This window comes from Oryctolagus cuniculus, chromosome 10 (assembly GCF_051225735.1).
Source record: "Oryctolagus cuniculus isolate XC-2025 breed Fujian yellow rabbit chromosome 10, ASM5122573v1, whole genome shotgun sequence".
In the NCBI taxonomy this organism is placed as follows: Eukaryota; Metazoa; Chordata; class Mammalia; order Lagomorpha; family Leporidae; genus Oryctolagus; species Oryctolagus cuniculus.
The window spans coordinates 78,702,956-78,726,350 of record NC_142876.1 but is presented as its reverse complement, the minus strand read 5'-3'; the positions used below and the strand labels follow the sequence as shown (position 1 = coordinate 78,726,350).

At 43.7% G+C, this 23,395-nt stretch overlaps 1 long non-coding RNA gene across 1 annotated transcript in view; it reads right to left on the bottom strand.

Annotated features, from left to right (window-relative positions):
• Positions 1-9,958: 9,958 nt before the first annotated feature.
• The window catches only part of LOC149124300 (uncharacterized), a 119,624-nt gene continuing 106,187 nt past the window's right edge, over positions 9,959-23,395 (bottom strand). Inside the window, exon 3 of the long non-coding RNA XR_016214191.1 lies at positions 9,959-10,452. This is a non-coding gene — a long non-coding RNA (uncharacterized LOC149124300). The remainder of the gene's footprint in view (positions 10,453-23,395) is intronic.

Genomic DNA, 23,395 nt, shown 5'->3' with positions numbered 1-23,395 from the left:
TGTAGCCTGGGGCTGGGGCACCCTCTTCTTTCTCCATCACAGGCTCTCTGCTCCTCATCCTGTGATGTGGGGGTACAGAGACAAGCACCCCAGATACAGTTCCCTTTCTGGACTTGCTTCACCAGGGAGGGCACTGTCTGCCCCACAGGCTTCCAAGGCAACGACTCTGCGACTCTGGGCCGTGAGCCTGAGCTTCCCGCTGTCCTGACATTCTGACCTTGTGGCAGCAGGTGCCCTGTCCTCTCTCCCATGCCGACTGCCCAGGTCTTGGCCTCAGCCTCTGGCAGCTGATGCACCCTGGCAGACAGCACAGTGTTGGTGGCTGCTGGCCTGGTGCAGACCACTGGGCTATATAAGAAATTATCACCAAATAAAATCAGTTGCTCCCCAGAGGGATGTCTTTGGGACCTACGAATCAGAGTCTCCTCCCCTCACATGGAAAGGCGTAAGTTGTATCCTGCTCTCTGAAAGGCCTTTGTTACGCCCCGTGAACTCGCTGCTCTGAGACTTAGGCCATTCAAGTCGGTGGATTAGGCGCCTCCCACGAGGCAGCTAGAACAGAATCCAGGTTCCGTTGAATGGGATTTTGTGGGCATAGTGGTGAAGGAAACAAAAATGAAATTCTCGGCTTTCATCAAATCTGCAGCGCAGAAGTTCCGGCACCCTTTTCCGTTCTTTGAGATTGCTGTGGCTCCACTTCAGGCTGCCGTGTTATCAAAAGGGATTGGAGACTTTGTATCTTGGCCTCTCTTTCCCACAGAATGGTGCCTGCAGAAAGGAAAAACGGTAGCAAAACGGTTTCGGGATGAACAGGCGCTATTGACTAACTCATTGAGCAAGTGACTTGGTTTAAAACAACTTTCAAGAGTTTAATGTTGATTCCCACCCCCCCCCCATCTTCATCCTTGTTAACATATCTTTTTCTCACATTCAGGAATGTACAATAGGCCTCATAAGTTAATATTTCACTATATTTGCTTCAGGTGACTTTTTCCCCCCAAAGAACTAAAGCAAAGAGGCAATGGGAGCTCCCCGTGTGTTTCTATTTTTCTTTTCTTTTTTTTTTTTTTTTGGACAGGCAGAGTTAGACAGTGAGAGACAGAGAGAGAGGTCTTCCTTCCATTGGCTCACCCCCCAAAATGGCCACCGCAGCCGATCTGAAGCCAGGAGCCAGGTGCTTCTCCTGGTCTCCCTGTGGGTGCAGGGCCCAAGCACTTGGGCCATCCTCCACTGCACTCCCGGGCCACAGCAGAGAGCTGGACTGGAAGAGGAGCAACCGGGACAGAATCAGTGCCCCAACTGGGACTAGAACCTGGGGTGCTGGCGCTGCAGGCGGAGGATTAGCAGTGTGTTTCTTTCTCTCATTTCCCAGAGGTGCACTGAAGCAGACCTGCGTCTCATCTCTGCATATCGTTCACTATAGGTCTTTTTCAGACCAAGCAACACAAAGTATTGTTTTGAGAGTTCTTATGAGACATTATATAATCACAAGCAAAAAATGAGAGGGAAAGTCTATGACTTTTGTTGGGACGTCCCACATCTGGGTAGATGGTCTCATATTCTGTGTATCTTCCTGCGATTTGATGTGACACCCACCATCATATTTATTCATCAGGCCTTTTTTTTCTGGTCTAATTTCTCTGGAGTATTCCACTGTGGGAGTGGCTTCAACCAGGGTCCAGGAATTTCAGTTGGTTTCCCCTTCTCCCTATGAGGCTGTGGTGAGGATGCTCGCACATATTTCTTTGTTCATACGCATAGGGGTTTCTTTAGACGGATTCTAGAATTGGATGCTGGGTGCGCTTTTAATTGGGTTTTGTGCGATTGTTTTCCAGTTGGTTACACTGAGTAGCCCTTAACCCAACCAGCCTATGAGTGTGTTTCCCCACAATTTCGCCAGCACTTGCTAACATCTTGATGTCTGCAAAATGATATTTCTGACACACCCACATACACCACCTAACAGAGGACCACAGGCGTTCAGAAGAGAGAGGTGCAGTAGCCAAGGGCCTGCTGATGGGAAATGAAGAGACCCAACTCAAACAGGTGTATTCAGAAACGACCCTCATTGGCTAATGTGAACTGGCAATGCAGTGTGGCTGGACCTGGCTTACCCACGGCCTTCTGGATTCTCTCTCCCAGCCACCTCGCACGTCTACCGCTCTTTGTGGTTCAGCTGATTCTTGCTTTGTGCACAGTGCAAACAGGCCCTTTCTGAGTGGTAGTGTTGGGGGTTTGAGAGAGAGGGTGGGAAAAGGACAGCTAACTTTCCAAGGACTAATCGCATACAATTACCCCAGCTCAGGCATCTTTAGAAGGAATTCCAGTTGGAACCATCACAGGTGCTACGAGTGGTTCAACCCCGTGATGGGCAGCCTTGAATCCGGGAGAGGAGCATGGGTGTGTACGTGCAGGGGCTGTGGGCCCTCAGGGTGACAGCCCCGCCAGAGCTATAGGGACCGGGGAGGAGGTTCTCAGCAGAGTAGTAGATAAAAGTGAGGCTTGTACACAACAGAGAGGCTGTATTTTTTGGCCCTGTTTAGAGCACCCAGAGGTCTATGTGCAAGAGCCCTGGATGGGGACACAGACGCTCTTAGTGTCTGTGCCCATGCTGACCCAAGCTGTGTTCCCTCGGACAAGTTACCACCACGTGGAGCCTCTCCCTCCATCTGTAAAAAGAGGATGGGTGTTCCAGCGTCCCAGGGCTGCGGCGATGATTCGACGGGACAGCCATCCGCAAGCTTCTGCGGACTTCAGATTCTGCTATTTGGATTGTTCCAAACAAATGGGCACCGGCAGCCAGGTTCACTTCATTATATAGATCTTTGTTGCACTGTGGTTGTAAAATTTCATTCTTCTACACTAAATATTTAATCATTGGTGCGAAGGGCGATATTGAATGAAAACACTATCAAAGCATAATGTATATTTAATTGTTATTTCATTTTTGATACATTTCTATTGATGCCTTTTTCTAGTGGTAGTCAATCTTTTTAATAAATATTCATCTTCATTTCAGAGCGAGAGGGGATTCATTGGTTTCCAATACTACATTTTTTAAAAGGGTGTATTTTAAAGCACCAGTGATTTTTAAAAGTCTCTTTTGAACTCTTAGAACATTGTTACTTTCGACTGGAATTAAAGAACGTTTATGACATAGTTCAAACAACTTCACTGAACAAGGATGCAAACAAATGTATTACATTAAGGAAAAATGTAAGTGGGAAAGTGCCGTTCTGAATAACAGGTAAAGATATTTCAAGGACGATATGGAACACTATTCATTTCTGATAGTCTCATTACCATTCCTAGCAACAGGCGTATATGTCTCTCAAATTCTGTGTAGTTCTGTTAATCTCACCACACAATATTCAATTTTCTTGCAATGATCCAGCTGATTCATTATTTCTCCCATGCATGTTAACTGTTAAAGATGCAATGCAACCCCATAAATTCGCTTCAGTCTCTCAGCCTCTGGGCCCAAGGTCATTATTACCCCCAAAATATCCCTTGCTTACGTCACCCTTTTAAATGTGCTCTTTCTTGTCCAATGCATTGTTACATAATTACATAGTGCCAGTAACAATATCATCCTGTTTTTATAGTTTTATGATTAAGGGTATAAAAATGAACTGAATTGAAGAACATGTTCAAAGATAATTTGCAAAAATGTAAGAGATTGCTATCATAGTTTATCACATGCAAATGTATGTACATATGTATTTAAAATCAAATTGGGGGGATGGGCACTTCACTCTGCAATTAAGATACCACTTGGGACACCCACATACCATATTAGAATACCTGGTCCATGTCCTGCCTCCAGCTCTTGACACCAGTCTCCTGCTAATGCAAACCCCGGGAAGCAGCAGGTAATGGCTTAAGTACTTGGGTCCCTGTCACCCAAACAGAAGACCCAGACTGATTTCCACTTTCCTGGCTTTAGCCTGGCCCAGTCCCTGCAGTGTGGGCATCTGGGAAGTGATCCAGCAGAAGGAATATTTCTCTCTCTCCCAAATAAAATAAAAATCAATTAAAAATCAAATTTCCTTAATATATTGTTTAAAAATCTGTCAGAGTAAAATGCATTAATGTGTGACTCAATGACTCTATACACAGAATATTTCTACTATAGTGCAGGTTAAAATAATTACAAAAGGTTTACTTTGGCCATCCCTGTTTCATTATAATCAAAATTTTCTATTGAATATTTGTATCTAAAATTATAGTGCTCGAGAAGGAAGAAAACATTTTTAAGTGTAATCTGCTCCCATATCACAAAATTCTCAACCTCTTACAGCTTAGATAGTACTGGGCAATAGTTATGGCAACCAAGTGTCCTGATTTTTCCAGGGACAGGGAGCATCCTGGGATATGAGACTTACAGTTCTAAAACCAGGAAACTCCAAACAAATTGGAATGAGCTGATCCTCGTGTTCTAGTTTGGCCTCAGTTCTTCATCCTCATTCCTCTATGTCGGCATCGTTGCAAAGGGTGCCTCTCCGTCTCTTGACTTTGGGTGTACAACTTGTCTTGGTGAAAATATACACAAGTAGATAGTGTGCTCTTCCAAGTTTCAGAGGTCTTGTGTATCTATGGTTTCTCTCTTATGTCTACCACAGAAATGCTTTGCCCAGGCCCTGCCCAGCTCACTGGCCCAAGGAGGAAGAGAGACATTAAAAGTAGGATTACCCTAGCCAACACATAGACCTGCAGTTAGAAGCAGAGTTGCCCAGATGAGCCCAGCCTAGATGAGCAGAACTCCAGACCTGCAGGTGTGTGAGTAGAAATGATAACTGTTACAGTCATTGAGCATTACTGCAACAAAAGCTAACTGATACACATGTGACAAATTCTTATTCAACTTGTGGAAGTCTTGCTGTGTGCTGGTACCGGGGGACACAATGACAAGCAAGATGGACACAGTTATTATTCTCATGGAACACAGAGTGCTTTGCAGTGGTCTCTGAAGGTCGGCAAGATCAAAATTACTTTTAAAATAATACTAAAGGGGCTGGGCTGTGGCGCAGCGGGTTAACACCCTGGCCTGAAGCCCTGAAGCGCCGCCATCCCATATGGGTGCCGGTTTGAGACCCTGCTGCTCCACTTCCGATTCAGCTCTCTGCTGTGGCCTGGGAAAGCAGTAGAGGATGGCCCAAGTCCTTGGACCCATGTACCTGTGTGCGAGACTCAGAGGAAGCTCCCGGCTCCTGGTTTTGGATCGGCACAGCTCTGGCCATTGCGGCCAACTGGGGAGTGAACCAGAGGATGGAAGACTTCTCTCTCTGCCTCTCCTCTCTTCCTCTCTTTGTGTAACTCTGACTTTCAAACAAATAAATAGATCTTTTTAAAAAATACTACTAAAGGGGCCAGCGCCATGGCACACTTGGTTAATCCTCCGCCTGCGGCACCAGCATCCCATATGGGCGCCGGGTGCTAGTACCAGTTGCTCCTCTTCCAGTCCAGTTCTCTGCTGTGGCCTAGGAAGGCAGTGGAGGATGGCCCAAGTGCTTGAGCCTCTGCACTCACATGGGAGACCAGGAGGAAGCACCTGGCTCCTGGCTTCAGATTGGCGCAGCACGCCAGCCGTAGCAGCCATTTGTGGGGTGAACCAACAGAAGGAAGACCTTTCTCTCTGTCTCTCTCTCTTTCACTGTCAAATAATTTTAAAAAAATTAAAAAAAAATACTACTAAAACATTCAAATTTTCTTCCTTCACTGTGTTGCTGTTTGCACTAATAACACAAACACAATGGTGAGTATGACTGCTGGTGTCTTCACACAAGTTAGAAGGGATACCAAGCTACAGGAGCAGGCATTGTATTTATTATGGTCATGCTGGCAAAGCTTAAAAAGTACTGATTCCGTGTGTGAATGTCTTTGAGAAAGCAGTGTAAAGTACTGATTTTATTAAAGCTGCATCCTGAGATGAATTTTTTTTTAATAATCTGAATGGCATAATGGGGTATGCCCAGAACGCACTGTTGCTATACTCTGAAATATGATGGGACATACGATTGAAAACTGTTTACCAACTGATATGCAAAAAACAAATCCCTGTCTCACAACATATTCAAAACTACATTCCAATCCAGTTACAGATTTATATAGAAAAATAAAACAAAAAAAACACTAGAAGAAAATATAGGCGGGGATATTTTCATAATATTGACTGAGGACACTTCTTTTGTAACGTTGTCCAAAAGCCAGAAAACACAGGAGGCTTCAGTTTTTCCTTTGTGTACTTCAGCCTTGTTTTAATTTCAATGAGGATTTTTTTTATAATTGAAATAGTAAAGCTAACCCCATAGACAAAACAACTTTATGCCAGCATTCTTCTTGACAAATTGCAACACAGGAGTTTTTTGATGTCGTATGGACTACAGGCACATTGTGAGCACAGCACTGCACAACTGATCACAGTTTAATGATGAATCTTGCCAGAAAAGAAGTATGGCTAATCCAAAGCACTTCACATCATTTGCCATCCAAAGTCTGCATCTGATTCCCTTGCAAGCAATGGCCCATGATTGAAATTATAAAGTTCCCTATATATTCCAGAGGCCAGGATTTTAAAATGCCTATGATAGTTTATTAAAACCACAATCAGAGGGGGTAAGTACAATCTTATGATGTTCTGGTTGCAGCAGTCAATTGTTAGCAGCTACCCTTAATACTTTTCAGGCCTAAAGCATCTTCTTCCTTGAAAGATGGCGCCAAACCTTATGGTTTCAAATTAATTTTTATTAAAGAGCCATGCAAAGAGTGCTTTTAGAGTTGCAGCCCACAAAAATGAGTCAGGTTCCTAGGTTTCCATAGGGCTTCTACTAGTACATACCACACCCTTATAGGAATTGAAAAAGGACAACCCCTGCCCCCAGTAACAAATTAGAAAAAGACGCCTCCTTTGGGGGAAGAATTAGAAAAAGGCACCCGTTCTTCTGGTTGAATGTGGTAGAGCCTCAGCTGGATTTTGTAGTTCCTTGAGCTTTCTTGGCCAGAAGTCTTTTAGGAAGGGCCAGCACGGCCATCTGTGTGCTGCCACTCCACATTTTCCTGCCACCAAGCCTGCTTCTTGCTCTGATCGCAGAGAGACATTAATGAAGCAATTGTAGAGAATACATAGTATTCCTTGAGTGACTCGTGACACAAGGCCTTGTGCATATCAAGTATTTGAGACAAGAGGAGAAAGGTATATATTCTTAAAGCTCGGTCTTTTATTCTATCAGGGTGGAGATCAGCAAACAAGGGCCACGAGCTGGATCTGGCTCGCTGTCAGCTCTTGTAGATAAAATTTTATCAGCACACAGCCACATCCATTCATTCATGTATAGTCCGGGGCTGCTGCGGTAAAGGCCACCAGGTCACAAAGCTGGAAATATTTACCAACCAGCTCCTGAAAGGGAGAGTGGTTTGACCCCTAAGTAAGACCAGCAAACGGCACTATCTCCATCACACTGTGTCAGCCTTTTGTTTAAATATCCTTAACGAATCGCAATTTATTGTTAATCATTCAGCACATGAACATGATTTATATAACAAATATCCATGCACGTAACATTTCAAGATATGCCAAAATGCCTCTCTTTTTAAATGATGGTAATTTACAATCTTATAGGCAGTTTCAGCCTGAACTAGAGTTAGTTCATGTGAAGCTGTATTTCTATAAAATCAAAGAGAAAGTAGCCAATATTTGTTAGATTATCCAGCATTTCTTCTTCTTTTTCTAAAAGATTTATTTATTTGAAAGGCAGAGTCATAGAGAAAGGGAGAAACAGAGAGATCTTCTATCCACTGATCCCTCTCCAGATGGCCACAATGGCTAAGGCTGGGCCAGGCTGAAACCAGAAGCCAGGAGCCTAGAACTCCATCAGCGTTTCAAAATGGCACTCATATGGGCCACGGGCACTGCGGGCAGCTGCTTAAACCACTGTACCACCAATGCCAGCTCCTAGCTAGCATTTCTTCAGAGAACTGAGGTCACAGATTCTTCCATCAAGTCATGGAAAGAAGATTGTCTTTGCAAAAGAGCTTATTTGTTGTCCTTTCAAAAAGACAAAAAGGAATACGTTAATTCAGCTTTTTGTACGTGGCTATTCAGATACTCAGTGAAGTGTAGGACTCACTTAAAGTAATTTCTGACTCCAATATAACATCATCTCCTCAACTATCCTTTGTTCTGTCATTACTAGGAAAAAAATTTTTGGGACACTGCTGTTAAGCCCCAGTCTGCCACACCAACATCCCATATCAGAGCACCAGTTCAAGTCCTAGCTGCTCTGCTTCTGATCCAGCTCCCTGCTAGTATGCCTGGGAAAGCAGCAGAAGGTGGCCCAAGCGCTCGGGCCCTTGCTACCCATGTGGGGGACCCAGATGGAGTTCTAGGCTCCTGGCTTTGGGCTGACCCTGCCCGGTCATTGTGACCATTTGGGGAGTGAACCAGAAGGTGGAAGATATCTCTGTCACTCTGCATTTAAAAATTATGTATTTATTTAAGAGAGAGAGAGAGAGAGAGAAAGAGAGAGGCACTCCCATCTGCTGCTTTACTTCCCAAATGCCACAGCAGTTGGGGCTGGGCCAGGCTGAAGCTGGGAACTTGGAATTCAACCCAGGTCGCCCATGTGGGTGGCAGGAATACAATTACTTGTACAGTCACCTGATGCCTCCAGTGGTCTGCATTAGCTGGAAGGCACAATCAGGAGCTGGAGCTGGGTGCTGGACCCAGGCACTCTGATGTGGGTCACGTGTGTCCTAACTGGCAGCTTTACTGCTAGGCCAAATGCCAGTCCCTCCCTCCCTTTTAATTGCCCCCCCCCCATTTAAAAAAAAAAAAAAGATGTACTTACTCACTTGAAAGGCAGAGTGACAGAGACAGTGGGAGAGACAGAGAGAGATGGGTAGAACTTCCCTCTGCTGGTTCATCCTCTAAATGCTCATACAGCCAGGGTTGGGCCAGAAGCCAGGAACTCCATCTGGGTCTCCCACATGGGTGGCAGAAGCCCAAGTACTTGGGCCATCACCAGTCTCCCAGAAGTATTAGCAGGAAGCTGGATTGGAATCAGAGTGGCCAGGACTTGAGTCAGGCACTCCAGTATGGGATGTGGGTGTCTTAAGTGGAGGCTTACCTTACTGCACCACAATGCCCACTTCTAATTGTCTTGTTTTGCTATTGTTGTATTGTCTGAATCCTTTTGTGAAAGCACAAAGTTTATATGCTTTACACTATGTGATCATCTTGGTCCAGTGCTCCTTCTGCTAACAATACAGTTAATACAGTTGCACGGATCTGGTGCCAGCCAGACAAGGGTTCAAGTCTTAGCCAACACCATGGTCTTGCACAGTGTATTCAATATCTCACAGCCTAGTTTCCTTATCTATAAAATGAAACAATTATATTTACCTTGCAAGGTTGCCAGGAGAGCTAGAATGAATATATGTAAAGTACCCTTTAGATATTATTATGCCATATGTTCTTACTCAATATGTTTATAATTATTAACAATTAATTTAGAACATTTAAATAGAACTTGAGATAGCTTTGAAATGGAATCACAGAACCATTTGATTACTTTAACATAAAACTACAGAACTTTTACACAGCATCCTTGACAATAAAATGACCTCATTTTGTCCTACCCAAATTTTATGAAAAATAAAATTATTCCTGCTTAGCAACCAATATTATTTGCAATTTTCTTATATGTGTTATGTTCTCATGGTGGCTTTATCTGTCAGATAATCAACATCACTGAGAGGAGTTCTTGAAATTCTTTCCTCAGCATAATCATGTTTATGACCTTAAATTGATATTTGGCAAATGGAATAAACAGATAACTCACTCAAAACAGTTTTCCATATCACATTTAATAATTCATCTTCAAAATGGCATTTTTATAACATTACAGTCTCAATTTGCAAATGAATGTTCAAATTATGTGGAAACCAAATCAAAATGTACCAGTTATAAATCGTGACAAAAGTAACAACAATTATTTTGACAACAAAGATTTAGATAGGACTTACATGAAAAATAAACATGAAAATATATTCACTAGCTTCATGATGTTTATTATTTCTTATCCTAAAAATAATAGAGAATTAAAATCAAAGATTCACACACACAGAAAAAAGAAAAATACATACAAATACATACCACACAGAACATCTTAATCCAACTCAAACACCAGCTTTTTTTTTGGTTGTTAAGAGTTTTGGAAGAAAACTATCCATTCTCAATGTAGGTACATTTGAAAGGATCATGCTCTTTCCACAGGGGCATCTGGGATCCCACCATAGAAGAGGTGGTGCTGGACCTCTCTGGTGCTCATCATGGATTCAGCTTGCAGGGGAAAACATGAACACGTGGGTGGCTGGCTTCTCCCAGGCAGATCTGGGCTCTGCACTCAAGCAGGTGAGTCCTCAGGTATGGAAAAGTCCTGTTCTGGTGGCAACCTGCAGAGGGAGTCACAAGTCAGGTTCTCACCTGCCCAGCGGGTTCTGTCCCCACTCCAAGAATATCTTGGCTTCTCCCTTGCTCTTCCACTCTTCAGCTTGGGCCTTTGGAGGAAATAAAACTCAGATCTTCTTCCCAAAGAAGAAGAAGAATCCTCTAGGCCTGGCCCAGCACCTGGGGTAGGATTGCCTAATTATGTCTGGGTTATCAATTAAATGTGAATCTAAGATCAACACTGAATAATGTTTTAGTATGATGGTTCCTCACTGACAATGGCTTGACTTAATGATTCACTGACTTTATGACGGTGTCAAAGTGATACATGGCTGAACCAGGTTGAAACCAGGAGTCCAGAACTCCATCCTGGTGTCCCCTGTGGGTGGCAGAGGCCCAAGTACTTGAGCCATCAGCTGCTGCCTCCCAGGATTAGGACAGGGAGCTGGATGGGAAGCAGAGGTCGGACTCGATCCCATGTGTTCCAATATGGAATGCGGACATCCCACGCAGCAACTCGACCTGCTGCACAATGCCCGCCCACCATTGTGCTTTGCCTTTTGGATTTGCATCTTTCCCCAGGCGAATGCAGTCTGAGCCTCTCAGTTGGTGGTAGGCAGTGGCAGTGAGCCACGCTCCCAGTCAGCCCCTACCCTTCTGTGTACCTGTGTGGCCAGGGTTTTTTTGGATCTTGTGTTTGAGTTTTTGCATCTCATAATCAAAATGCCCATCTGTCTGAGTACATAAGGTATATAACACTTAACTTTAAAATAGGTTTTGTATTAGAAGATTTTCTCCAACTAATATAGGCTAATATTAGTGTTCTGAGCATGGTTAAGTTAGGCTAGGCTAAGCCATGATGCTCAGTAGGTTAGATTTACTAAATGAATTTTAAATTATTTATTTATTTGAGAGGCACAGAGACACAAAGAGAGACATACAGACAGAGATGTCTGCAGGTTTACTCCCCAAATACCTGCAAACACCGGGACTGGGTCAGGGCCAGAGTTGAGATCCAGAAACCGAATCCAGGTCTCCTGCATGCATGGTAAGAACCCAATTACTTGAGCCATCGCTGCTGCCTTCCAGGCTCTGTGTTATCAGGAAGCTGGAGCTAGGAGCTGAGAATTGAACCTAGGCATTTTAATATGGAACATGGGACATGGGTGTCTTAACCAGCATCTTTACTGCTAGCCTAAATGCCTACCCCTTAGATGCACCTTTGGTTTACAACGTTTTCAATTTACAATGCATTCATCAGGATGTAACTATCAAAATGTCAGGAGCATATGTACATATGTTCTGTAAAGTAATTGAGACATACTTGGGTTGAAAAATACTTCATTGTGAACAGAAATTCAAACTTACCTGAGTGTCCTGTATTTTTGCTAAACCTGAATACCCTAGCTGGAGGGGACAGATTCGGATGATGGTATTATTATTTTGGCAGTTGTTGGGGAACCAAAAATTAGGCCTGAAGCAAAAACCCAATGACTGTAAACAACATAAACAGAACTCCTAGAGAATAAGACATTTCCAGGGCCAGCGCTATGGCATAGCTGGTAAAGCCACCGCCTGCAGTGCCGGCATCCTATATGGGCACCAGTTCTATTCCCAGCTGCTCCACTTCCGATCCAGTTCTCTGCTATGGCCTGAGAAAGCAGTGGAAGATGCCCCAAGTCCTTAGGCTCCTGCACCCATGTGGGAGACCCGAAAGAAGTTCCTGGCTTCAGATTGGTGCAGCCCCGGCCATTGAGGCCAATTGTGAGGTGAAAAAGAGAGGTGGAAGACCTCTCTCTCTCTCCGCCTCTCCTCTCTCTGTGTAACTCTGACTTCAAATAAATAAATAAATCTTTACAAAAAAAGAAAAAGAAAATGAAGTAAGACATTTCCTTTGGTGTCAATGCAAACCTTAAGCAAGAGTTGGATTGAAGCCTTTTATAATATAAGTGCTAAAAACTGCGCAGTTGGGTGTTCGGTGGGGGAGAGGGTTAAGACAAATTCATGCTGATCTCTCCATTCAATTTTTGAAAACATAATGCCTTCTGTGATTCCTGCAACATGGTAAAGTTAGCCGGCTCGAATTTCTCTTATTTACTTTGTCCTATTGCTTGTCACCTTCATACTATCCTCAGAGGATGGCCAAAGGGAGCCTGTTGTGTGTGTGAGTTGACACACTTCCCTTAGCCTCATGCTGGAAGGTGAGTCACCTACAGGCTTTCTGTAGGTAGTGGCCAAGGTGACTTGATCAGAGGTCACATTCCAAGCACTGGGTTTTTAAGTACTTTCCGTACACAGCTCTACGAGTTGAGTATCATATTTCCATCTCATAAACAAGAAATCTGGGACTCCAAGAGGAGAGTGGCTTAGCATGGGTGGGTGGTGCGGCTATGAAGGGTGCAGCTGGTCTTTGAATTTCAGAGAAGACTCTGAAGGTCCTTGATGCTATCTTCCTTCTCAGGAGCCCTGCAGAGGGGCCTGCACGTGCTCACAGCCCTGAGTCCTGAATGAGACCCGCAGGGCGAAAGTGCAAGTTCAGGAACAGGTAGCACTGGGTGTGTCCTGCTGTTTCTGCCCCATTCTGAGTTTATTCACACCAGCAGTCATTGGTTATGGAGTGCTTTAATGCCACACACAATCAGATTTTGTTGTCTCTAGAGTTCTTTGTTCATTCATCCTTTGAAGGGCTTGGGGCTTGTTTATTTAAAGGGTGCTTCCTTAGAAATGCAAAAATATTCTCAATGCTATTATCCATTGAAAAATTGCCCAGGACTGGAATGGAAGGCTTCTTTGGGCTTAGCACTTGATTCTGTTTAATCCCATATTCAAAAGCTATTTAGAAGTGGGTTTCCTCAACCTGACTTTAAACAGTTCATCTGGTCCCATTGTTTGGATACTCGTTTTTGATTGGTTCACTTTGTTTTATTGTGTTGAATTCATTTAAGTGCTTCCGTTTTGCAATTGTGTGGGACTTGGGGGTAATTCATCCTGGAGGTTATACCTAATAAATAAATTACTTTTCCTCTGCTGTTAATGTTTAACTGGTTCTATTGAAAGAAAAAAAAATGGCTAAAGAACGACGAAGATGCAGCTTTTGTTAAAGGGAGGAGAAAACGTGTGCCAATTCTGCTTAGAAAAGACCTTCAAACACCCATAGTGATGATGCAAAAGGGAGCAAGAGCATTTTAGGGAGAAATGAAATAAACAGTAAACAATCATACCCCCAACATAGAGAATGCGTCATTTCTTCATTTTAAAGAAGGTGCTAGAAGTCAGAAAGGCTGATGTTCTTCATAAAGAGAGAGAGAGTAGGGGCTGGGCTTTTTCCCTTGTGTTTTGCAGCATTCACAGAGGCCACCCTGTTAATTAGCTTTACTCTTAAAAATAACCCTATGAATCAGCTTTTCAAAGTCTGAAAACCAAGGCTAAAGAAAAAAGGCACAGGTCTGTGTAATTTGCACTTCAAGTAACTGGGTCTGAAACTTTGTGCATCCAGAAAATAGCTACAAACTTCCCGTACCTAAAAATAGGGGAAGATTTCATATCCCACCTGTGTGGAAAAAGGGTAGAATCAATCCCTTTCGTAAACTTCGTGTGTTGATGGGACATCCGTATACGCTGTATGGCAGAGTGTTGATAATGTTTCTGACGAAGGTACACCCAAACATCTCACAGTACCAAATTTATGAGAATTAACACACAAGATAAATGCAAGTGGGAGTATTCATGGCCTTCCTGAGTGAGTGTGCTTTTCTTACCAGAGGAGAAACAAAGAAAAAATTGTCATTGTTGCTGGTTCTTACCAATGACTCTCTTTAGTTGAGTCATCCAACAAGAGGATGGAATGGAGTATCATCTAGTCTGTATTCAAGAAGATAATTAATGAGCCACTCATTTCTAAATGAAGGCCCAAGGGAATAAAGCAACTGGCCTTGAATGTGAAAAGTGGTTTGAAAGAGGACTAAGTCAAAATCACACCATTAATGTTTGCATGCGGACTCTTCTTTGGTTTTAAGTGAGCTGTAACTCATGCTGAGTGTCTCTGTGGGTGCCATGCCAACTGTAATCAACATCTGCAGGAGAAACAGGGAGGAGACTTCAAGCTTCAGCTTCTTTAGCTGTCAAATTCAAGCACTGGGTTGGATGATCTTCAACAACGATAATGGTTAACATTTGTTGGGTGCCAGCTACCTGCCAAGTACTTTACTGGTGTTGTCTTCTTTAAAAAAAGTTTTTTACGTATTTATTTGAAAGAGTCACTCATGCTCATGCACAAACTTAAATGGAGAGAGAGAGAGACTCCTCCATCCACTAGTTCACTCTGCAACAGCCAGGCCAGGAGGCCAGGTCAACGTTCAGGATCCTGGAACTTCTTCATGGTCTCCCAAGTACTCGGGCCATTACCTGTTGCCTCCCAGGATGTGTATCAGCATTAAGCTGGGCTGGAAGTGGGGTGGGAAGGGAACTCCTTCCCAGGGACTCTGCTATGTGATTTGTGGACATCCTGAGTGACAGCCCAGCTTAGCTGTGTCACAGCGTCTGCCCCAGCACTGACTTCTTTAATCCTTGTCCACAAACTTTGCTGTAAGGACTAAAGGGATCTTCAAAAAGTCCATGGAAAATGCTTAGTGTGAAAAGCTACGTGTGGATTTCAAAATTATTTGCACCAAAAGATATTCATCTTTTAATTCTGCTTGCCATAGTTTTTTTTGTTTGTTTGTTTGTTTGCCTTTTTTTTTTTTTTTTTAATGAAAGTATCCTCCTCCTATTACCTTCATTTTACAGATAGGGAAACAGGCTGAGAGAGTAAAAGATTTTTTTGTCTGAGATCTTTATTAGCTGGTGTGGGCACAATTCAAAATCACGTCTGATGATTGAGGAGCCCAAGTTCAAACTCTACTTCTGTCCAACTGCATGTGCCAATCAGGACTCGGGGCATCCCACACCAGCACCAGCTGGATTCAGGAATGCCTTGCTTGGCATTGCTGCCAATAAGTGAATGGTGGGGTCTGTACTCTCCATGATTCAGGAGAACTCTGACCAGACACTATCCAAGAACCAGAGAGGTCAATGCTACTTTTTTAGAAAGACAGATATTTGCTTTCCGGTTCTAAAGATCAACCTATGTGCACTCTTACTGCTGCTCTGTTAGGGGCTTGACTGTGTTCTTTGTTAGAGGAAAGCGGAGGTGGAGAGACATCAAAGCAGGGTAAAATACATTTTATTAAAAAAAAAAAAAAAACTATGACAATAGGGAGAGGAGATATCCGTAGAGAACTGGGCTCAATTCTGAACACAGTGTAGAAAATTGGGAATTTGTAGCCAGAGAATGGGGTGGCGGGTCAGTGGGTGAGAAGTTACTAAGAGGAAAACTCAGGGGAGACCAGCTCTCCAGAACCCTTGCTGAAGGGGTGGGAGAAGACACATCTGATCAGACGTGGATGGTGGTCACAGATCAAGGGTGAGGATTCTCTAAACTGACCTAGCAGGAGTCCTGCAAGAACAGGAAGCCCTGGGCTTAGGTCCGCTCAAAGGCAGGGGTGAGAGGAGCCTGCCCTCAGCATGGCTGGAGTCAGGATTGCCTCCCCAGGAAATCTACCCATCAAAGCCCTACTGTCAGCAATCAGAAAGCACCAGGAGGTGGGGACAAGGTCTTTACAGCTATGGCTAAGCTTAGAGGAGCCCGAGGTGGTGGGTGGACCCGAATCCCTGTGACTGCAGAGCGCAGAGCGATCCAGCCTTCCGAGCGGTGACTAGGTTAGAACGAGGCCCTTCAGCGGAGCTCTGATACAACCCCACCGCTTCCTTCTAAGGAAAAGAGCTGTGGACGCCCAAAGAGACACCAGGGCTTAATGACCTCAGAGAAAAAGACACAGTGGAAGAGAAGTACACAGTGAGAAGGCGGCCTCATACTGAGACTAACTAGTTGGCACCTTTTTTTTTTTTTAAATGTCTTTTTCAGTTATTTATTTGAGAGGCAGAGGTGGGAGAGAGACACAGACAGACACACAGACTGTGCGCCTCTTATCTATCTGCTGGTTCACTCCCCAAATGCCCAGAGAGAAGTAGGACAGTGCTGAAGCTGGGAGCCAGGAACTCAATCCGGGTCTTCCACGTGGGTGGCAGGAACCCATTTCCTTAGCCACCCCTGTTGCCTCCCAGGGTCTGCATTAGCAGGAAGCTGGAATCGGGAGTAGAGTCAGGTATTGGACTCAGGCTCTCGCATGTGGGGCACAGTCATTTTAACTGGCACCTTAACAACTAGGCCCAACACCCACCCCTAGGATCTTTAAATAGAAGGGAGCAGTAACTGCTTAAGACAAAAGAGGAAAAACTTAGAAAATACTCTGGCTTTAGGTTTAATAAGACTTTGAAAAAACATGAAGCGTGAACCCCATTAGAGCAAATTATTTTACAAGTCTGCTTCCCTCTGTGCTTCTTGATCCTGTAGTATTTGGGGCCGGAGGACGAGTCCCTCATCTTATGGACACTCTCCCTCTTCCTGAACCCGATGAACCACAAGAAAAGACAAATTCTGATGGTAAACGTGCGAGTTCCATGACCTAAACAGCTCCCAGGAAAAAGAACAAAACTTCGTAGGAAACATGACCTTTCATTTCAGAATGATTTCCTTCATAAACCATGAACTATCAAACTACAGAACAAACCTATTAAATTATATTCATTTCTAATTCAATTCAAAACAGAGAAATGCTAGAAGTGGAGGCATGGAGGCTTGGCTCAGATGGAAATCACTAATAACTAGGTGTGTCACTTTCCTTCTAACATCCGCGTCCTGAAAATGAGAATGATAATGTGTTTCCCAACTAATATTTGGCAAGGGTTAAAAGGATGCAAGTAGTTGTAAAATATCCAATAATAGTGAATGAGAGAAATGTGAGGCAGAATACATGTAGCACTTTTTCTTGTTGGCCTAGTGAGACACTATAAAAAACTTCAGAAATACACTTAGAAGTATCCTCAAAAGCACACCAAATAGAGTTTTTTTAAAAAAAAACTATTTTGTTGAGAAAATTGCTTAAACTTTTGCTGAAGTAACAGGATTACTACACAAAATGACAAAAAGTTACATAAACCGAGAAGTTTTTCATATATCACGTGTGCTGTTCTTCCACAACTTTCTCACAGACGTCAGCTACCCCCAAATGTCTGAGCAGCCCTTAGGAAAACTTTCCGTCACGCAGCTCCAAAGTCAAACCTGTTTAATGCCCCCATTCAGAACAATGTCCCCTCTGCCACCTAAGCCTGTCTTCCTATGTCCCCAGACAAGGTAGGAGCTTCTCCCTTAGGTAGCTTTTAAAAAATGTATTTATTTGAAAGGCCGAGAGAGAGAGAGAGAGAGAGAGAGAGAGAGAGAATCATCCATCTGCTGGTTTATTCCCAAATGCAAGTTGAAACCAGGAGCTGAGAATTCAATTCAGGTCTTCCAAGAGGGTGGCAGGGACTCAACTACAAGCCATCGCCTGCTGCCTCCCAGCGTGAGCATTAGCAGGAAGCTGGAACGGAGACCAGAGCCAGGACTCAAACCCAGGCACTCTACTGTGAGATGCAGATGTCTTAACCATGAGACCAAGCACCTGCTCTCCTCTTCCCTTTTCAAGAAACTCAACCTCCTGTGGAATTCAGTTACCCTGGGCTTGGAAACAACGCCTGAAGCTGAATCCCAAGTATTGTCTCTGCTGCAGCTTGAAACTTAACATTGTGTGCAGCTTGAAACTTAACATTGTGTGCAAGTGTGTGCATGTGTGTGTGTGTGTTCCATCTTCTCCCTTCCACTCAATCTCAGTTTTTTTTTTTTTTTTTTTTTTTCTCAGAAGCAGACCCTGGGACAGGAATGTGAGGTCAAGTGGTGCCTCTGGGAGCTGGCTTCTGCAAGTAGGGGGAGCAGCACATGAACTGGAGAAGGGAAAGAAGAGAATAAAGGGTGTGGTGGCACCTGGCAGAATAGAAATGCAGGCAACAGCGGCCCAGGCCCACTGGGAACCTCCAGGAGACACTGCAGAACTTGTCTCATAGAGGAGAGCGAGCTGGAGCAAGTTTCCAGTAACTCCAATCAGGTACAGGTCCATCTGCGCCTTGAGCAGTAGGTTTGTGATTTTTTTTAAGATTTATTTATTTAAAAGGCAAAGTTAGGGAGAGAGGGAGAAACAGAGAAAGAGATGCATTCCATCTGCCACCTGCTGGGTTCATTCCCCTAAATGGTTGCAACAGCCAGGGCTGGGCCAGGCCAAAGCCAAGACCCTGAAACTCCATCCAGGTCTCCCAGGTGGGTGGCAGGTACCCAATACTTCAGCCATCTTCTGCTGCTTTCCCAGGTGCATTAGCAGACAGCCGGATTGGAAGTGGAGCAGCTGGAACTCAAACTGGTGCCTATTTAGGGATGCCAATGTTGCAGGAGGTGGCTTAACCTACTGTGCCACGATGCTGGTCCCCAGGTTTACATTTTTAGTCTACTTTCATGCCTCCCTCTCCTTCCCTACTTTCATCTGCTCTTGCACAAAGCCAGTGGATCCCTATCTTTCTGCTGCACATTCCTTTTCCTGGGTCCACCCTTTAGCACCATGGGACGGAGTTCTGCAAGTGCCCTGGCCAGAAGGCCTGTCTCCAATTCCACTCTGATCCCACACTGGTTAGGCACCGCTGTTCCAACAGTCATTCATTATTGAAGGAATGTTCCTTTTCCTCCTCGAGTGGGGCACTCTTATTTATTATGTTAAAGCCTAGCTATTTGATCCAGCCATTCCTCTCTACACAAACTTAACTCCAGCCTCTCAAATCTCACCTGTATCAGTTCCTTGGCCTCTGTTCCTTTCTGATCCATTCTCCCCTTTGTTCTTCACACATCAGCTATCTTTAGCTTCTTCCAATTCTTAAATCTGTCATGTTCCTTCCCAGCTCAGGGCCTTTGCACATGCTGTTCTCCCTTGTTTGTGTTACCCTCTGCCCTTCTCAGCTTACTGAAGCCTTTCCTAACTGGTTCCTCCCCCTAACTTCCATTTCTGTCCTCTGATAGCTCAGGTTACATACTCTTTTCATACCTGGATTTCATATCATTTCTCATGGTTGCAATTAATTAATTGACTAATTGCACAGTTATTTTAAGTATCTGCTGCTCTCAACAGTCTGTTAATTACACGAGTGCCTGTCTGGTTCACTAGTGTATCCCTAGCACCTGACAGGAGCCTTGACATGTTCCAAGCGCTTGGGGTGTACAAAAGAGTGAACGTGTACAGCCTACACTGTCTACCTCTGAAAGCTTCCCACACCCTCTGCTCTCCTCACTTCCATGAAATACTCTGTAAACAGCTTCACTCAATAAGCACTGTAGGTAGATCCTTGACCAAGGAATTCCAGAGACCGCTTATAAATACAAAGGTGAAGAGCTAAATGCACAAAATCATTACTATTCTTTACTTATGGCCAAAACATCATACTGCACACCATTTGCAGATTAACTGCAGGAAACAGTCATGCTCTCAGGGACTCGGTAACAACACTGGCAGTAGGAGACGCTTTAGAAAATAATTCTGTGAACTTGTTAGAGCTTGTGTTTACTCCCAAACTTTAGGGAAAATGAATATAGCACTAATAGAAGTTAGACAATAGATTGATGACTCGATGCTTTGGAAATTTAAGGGAAAGGTGTGACAGCCTACTGTGTTTCAGAATAAGCAATTTCAACAAAGACATAAAGTTTACAAAGGGGAAGAGAATTTGATGTCACTTAATTTTATCTGATAGAACTTAACACTTGAACAACTGCTGTTTGCTGGATGTTAAGAGTTTAAATTTCTCCTTTCTCCCTAATGGATCTCAAAGAGAAATGCATCCATTTGTTCCATTGCAAATGTTCAATTGCAGATGTGGGGGATCATAAAAGCTCTCGCCTTACTATTTAATTATTCAGTTGACTGCTAGAAAGATTATGGTACCCTAATGGGATTGTAACTCAGAAATAATACATGTTTATTTTAAAAGATGGCCACGTAATTCCAAGACAAACTAAATGGCATTCTAGATTTTTAATATGACAGTGGCAATTTGGCAATTACACAAAAAGTCATAAAAATTGGCAGCCATAAGTTCCCTTTTTTGCTTGATAGTCTTGAATATGCTTTCTGACACAAACATCATGTTCTTGAAACTTCTACATGGAACATCCAGAGTGAATAACTGCTTAAAAGGTAACAATGAGATAGTCATAAATACAGTATTTTCCCACTCAGTGGCCATATGTTCTATAAAAAGTTTGTTGTATATTTAATATTGGATCTACTTTAAACTATGTATACATCACAAAAGGGAAAACACATGAAAGAGAGCACTGGATTATCCATTTCTGGCCAAATTTCCAAAGGTTGTCATCAATTATAGATGGAGCACTTTGCCTATGATGTATTCCTGTTTGTTTGACACCTGATAGGCTTGTACCAATTCATTCAGTTTCTCTGTTACACAGCTTTCAGTCCCTAGGGTCATTCTGAGGGAATGAAGCTACATGAGTGATTTACACCAGAATATTCTAGAACATGCCGCCCAATGAATATGCTGATTGATGGATCCAAACTGATGGCCAGAACTTCTGTGCCACCACAAGGAAGTGATCCGCTTACCAGATCCTCCAGATTAGCTAAGCCCTCTCAGCACCTGCTGAGCCTCACAGGTCTGCCCTTGACTGCGGGAAGTAATGCAACGGTATCATGATGAAACATTTCCTAAACACACACACACACACACACATCATGGTGGCACAGCTGCTTATTGGTGGCACCTCTAAGACATTTAGTAGAGTCTCTCCTTTATCTTTCAGCAACCCTTTTATTATTATAAGTTGCACCTTCACATTTACAGAAAATTAAAAGATACAAACACAAATGTCATCTTCCCATCAGCCAGAATCACTGTATTTTAGGGCCTCTGCGTTTGGATCATTATGTGTGTGTATCTGTATCTATATACACATATTTGTATGTATTTTGGTTTACTCATATCAGACACGCTATGTACTAGTCTAAAACTTACTTTCTCAGTCAATGGATCTCTAACTTCCCACTGTAGTACATTTTATTTCATTGACTATCCATATCATATTCAACTTTCCCCAAATTAAATTAAAAGGATCTTTGTAGGTTTTTTTTTTTTTTTTTTCTGGTCCAAGAGCTCTATCAAGAAATATGTCTGGGGGCTGGCTCTGTGACGCGTAGGTTAATCCTCTGCCTGCAGCACCGGCCTCCCATATGGGCGCTGTTTCTAGTCCTGGCTGCTCCTCTTCCAGTCCAGCTCTCTGCTATGGCCTGGAAGAGCAGTAGAAGATGGCCCAAGGGCTTGGGCCCCTGCACCTGCATGGGAGACTGGGAAGAAGCGCCTGGCTCCTGGCTTTGAATGGGTGCAGCTCCAGCCGTTGTGGCCATTTGGTGTGAAACAATGGAAGGAAGACCTTTCTTTCTGTCTCTCCCTCTCACTGTCTGTAACTCTACCTCTCAAATAAATAAATAAAATCTTAAGAAAAGAAACATGTCTGGGTATTAAACCCCTCATTTCTCTCCAGTTCATCATGATTTCCCTTTTGATGACACTGACTTATTGAGAACACTGGATGGTTTTCCCCGGGCATGTCTCAGCTTCCAGATTTGTCTGATTGCTTCCTTGTGCCGTCTGGCTGATTCCTACCTAAACCCCTCTATCAGCTCCAAGCTGGATGTCACATCTAAAGGACTGATGGATTCATGAGGAAACACCTTCGGCTATCCAGGGCCGGGCACTCTTCTTTCTGCCAAGGGCCATTTGGATTGTGGATTTCTTATATTTTAGCTCCATTTCCCATAAACTTTTTGAATTAAATAACTTCAAACTTTATAAGTAATACTATTTTCCTAACTTCCTTTTCAGATAGTTCATTGTTGCAGTATAAAAACGCAACTAATTTTTGTATGTTGATGTTTTAGCCTGCAATTTTACTGAAATATTAATCTTAACAGGTGTTTAAAAAAGATTTTATTTGAAATGCAAAGAGAGGGACAGAGAAAGAGTGAGAGAGAGCAACAGCGAGAGCGAGAGCACGCTCGAGAAATCTTCTATATGCTGGTTCACTCTCCACATGTTGACAAAGCTGGAGCTGGGCCAGGCTGATGCTAGGAGCCAGGAACTCTATCCAAGTCTTCCTTGTGAGTGGAAAGGATCCAAGAACTTAGACCATCACCTACTGCTTTCTCAGATGTATTAGCAGGAAGTTGAATTGGAAGCATTCAGGTATGGGCATATAGATGTTACAAGTGGCAGCTTAACCCGTTGTGCCACAATGCCGGTCTCTCTAACAGGCTTTTTTTTTTTTTTTTTTTCAGGCAGAGTGGACAGTGAGAGAGAGAGAGAGAGAGAGAGAGACAGAGAGAAAGGTCTTCCTTTGCCATTGGTTCACTCTCCAATGGCCGCCGCGGCCGGCGCGCTGCAGCCAGGAACCAGGTGCTTTTCCTGGTCTCCCATGGGGTGCAGGGCCCAAGCACCAGGGCCATCCTCCACTGCACTCCTGGGCCACAGCAGAGAGCTGGCCTGGAAGAGGGGCAACCGGGATAGAATCTGGCGCCCTGACCGGGACTAGAACCCGGTGTGATGGCGCCACTAGGCGGAGGATTAGAGTAGTGAGCCACGGCGCTGGCTCTAACAGGCTTTTAAATGGAGTTTTTAGAGATTTCTAAACTTGATATCTTGTCATCAGCATGTAGAAACCATTTTGCTTATTCTCTGAGTTAGGTGCCTTTATTTTTTTGCCTTCTTCATTATTCTCTTGGATACCCAAATCACCTAAGTATGGCCAAGGGGTTCCCTTTTTCATAGGCCTCCTGTATTTTCTGCAGACAGCTCTATTAATGTTACAAAGCTTCCTTGCTTCCTTCCTTACAGAATAATCTTCTCAAATTTACCCTGTGCCTC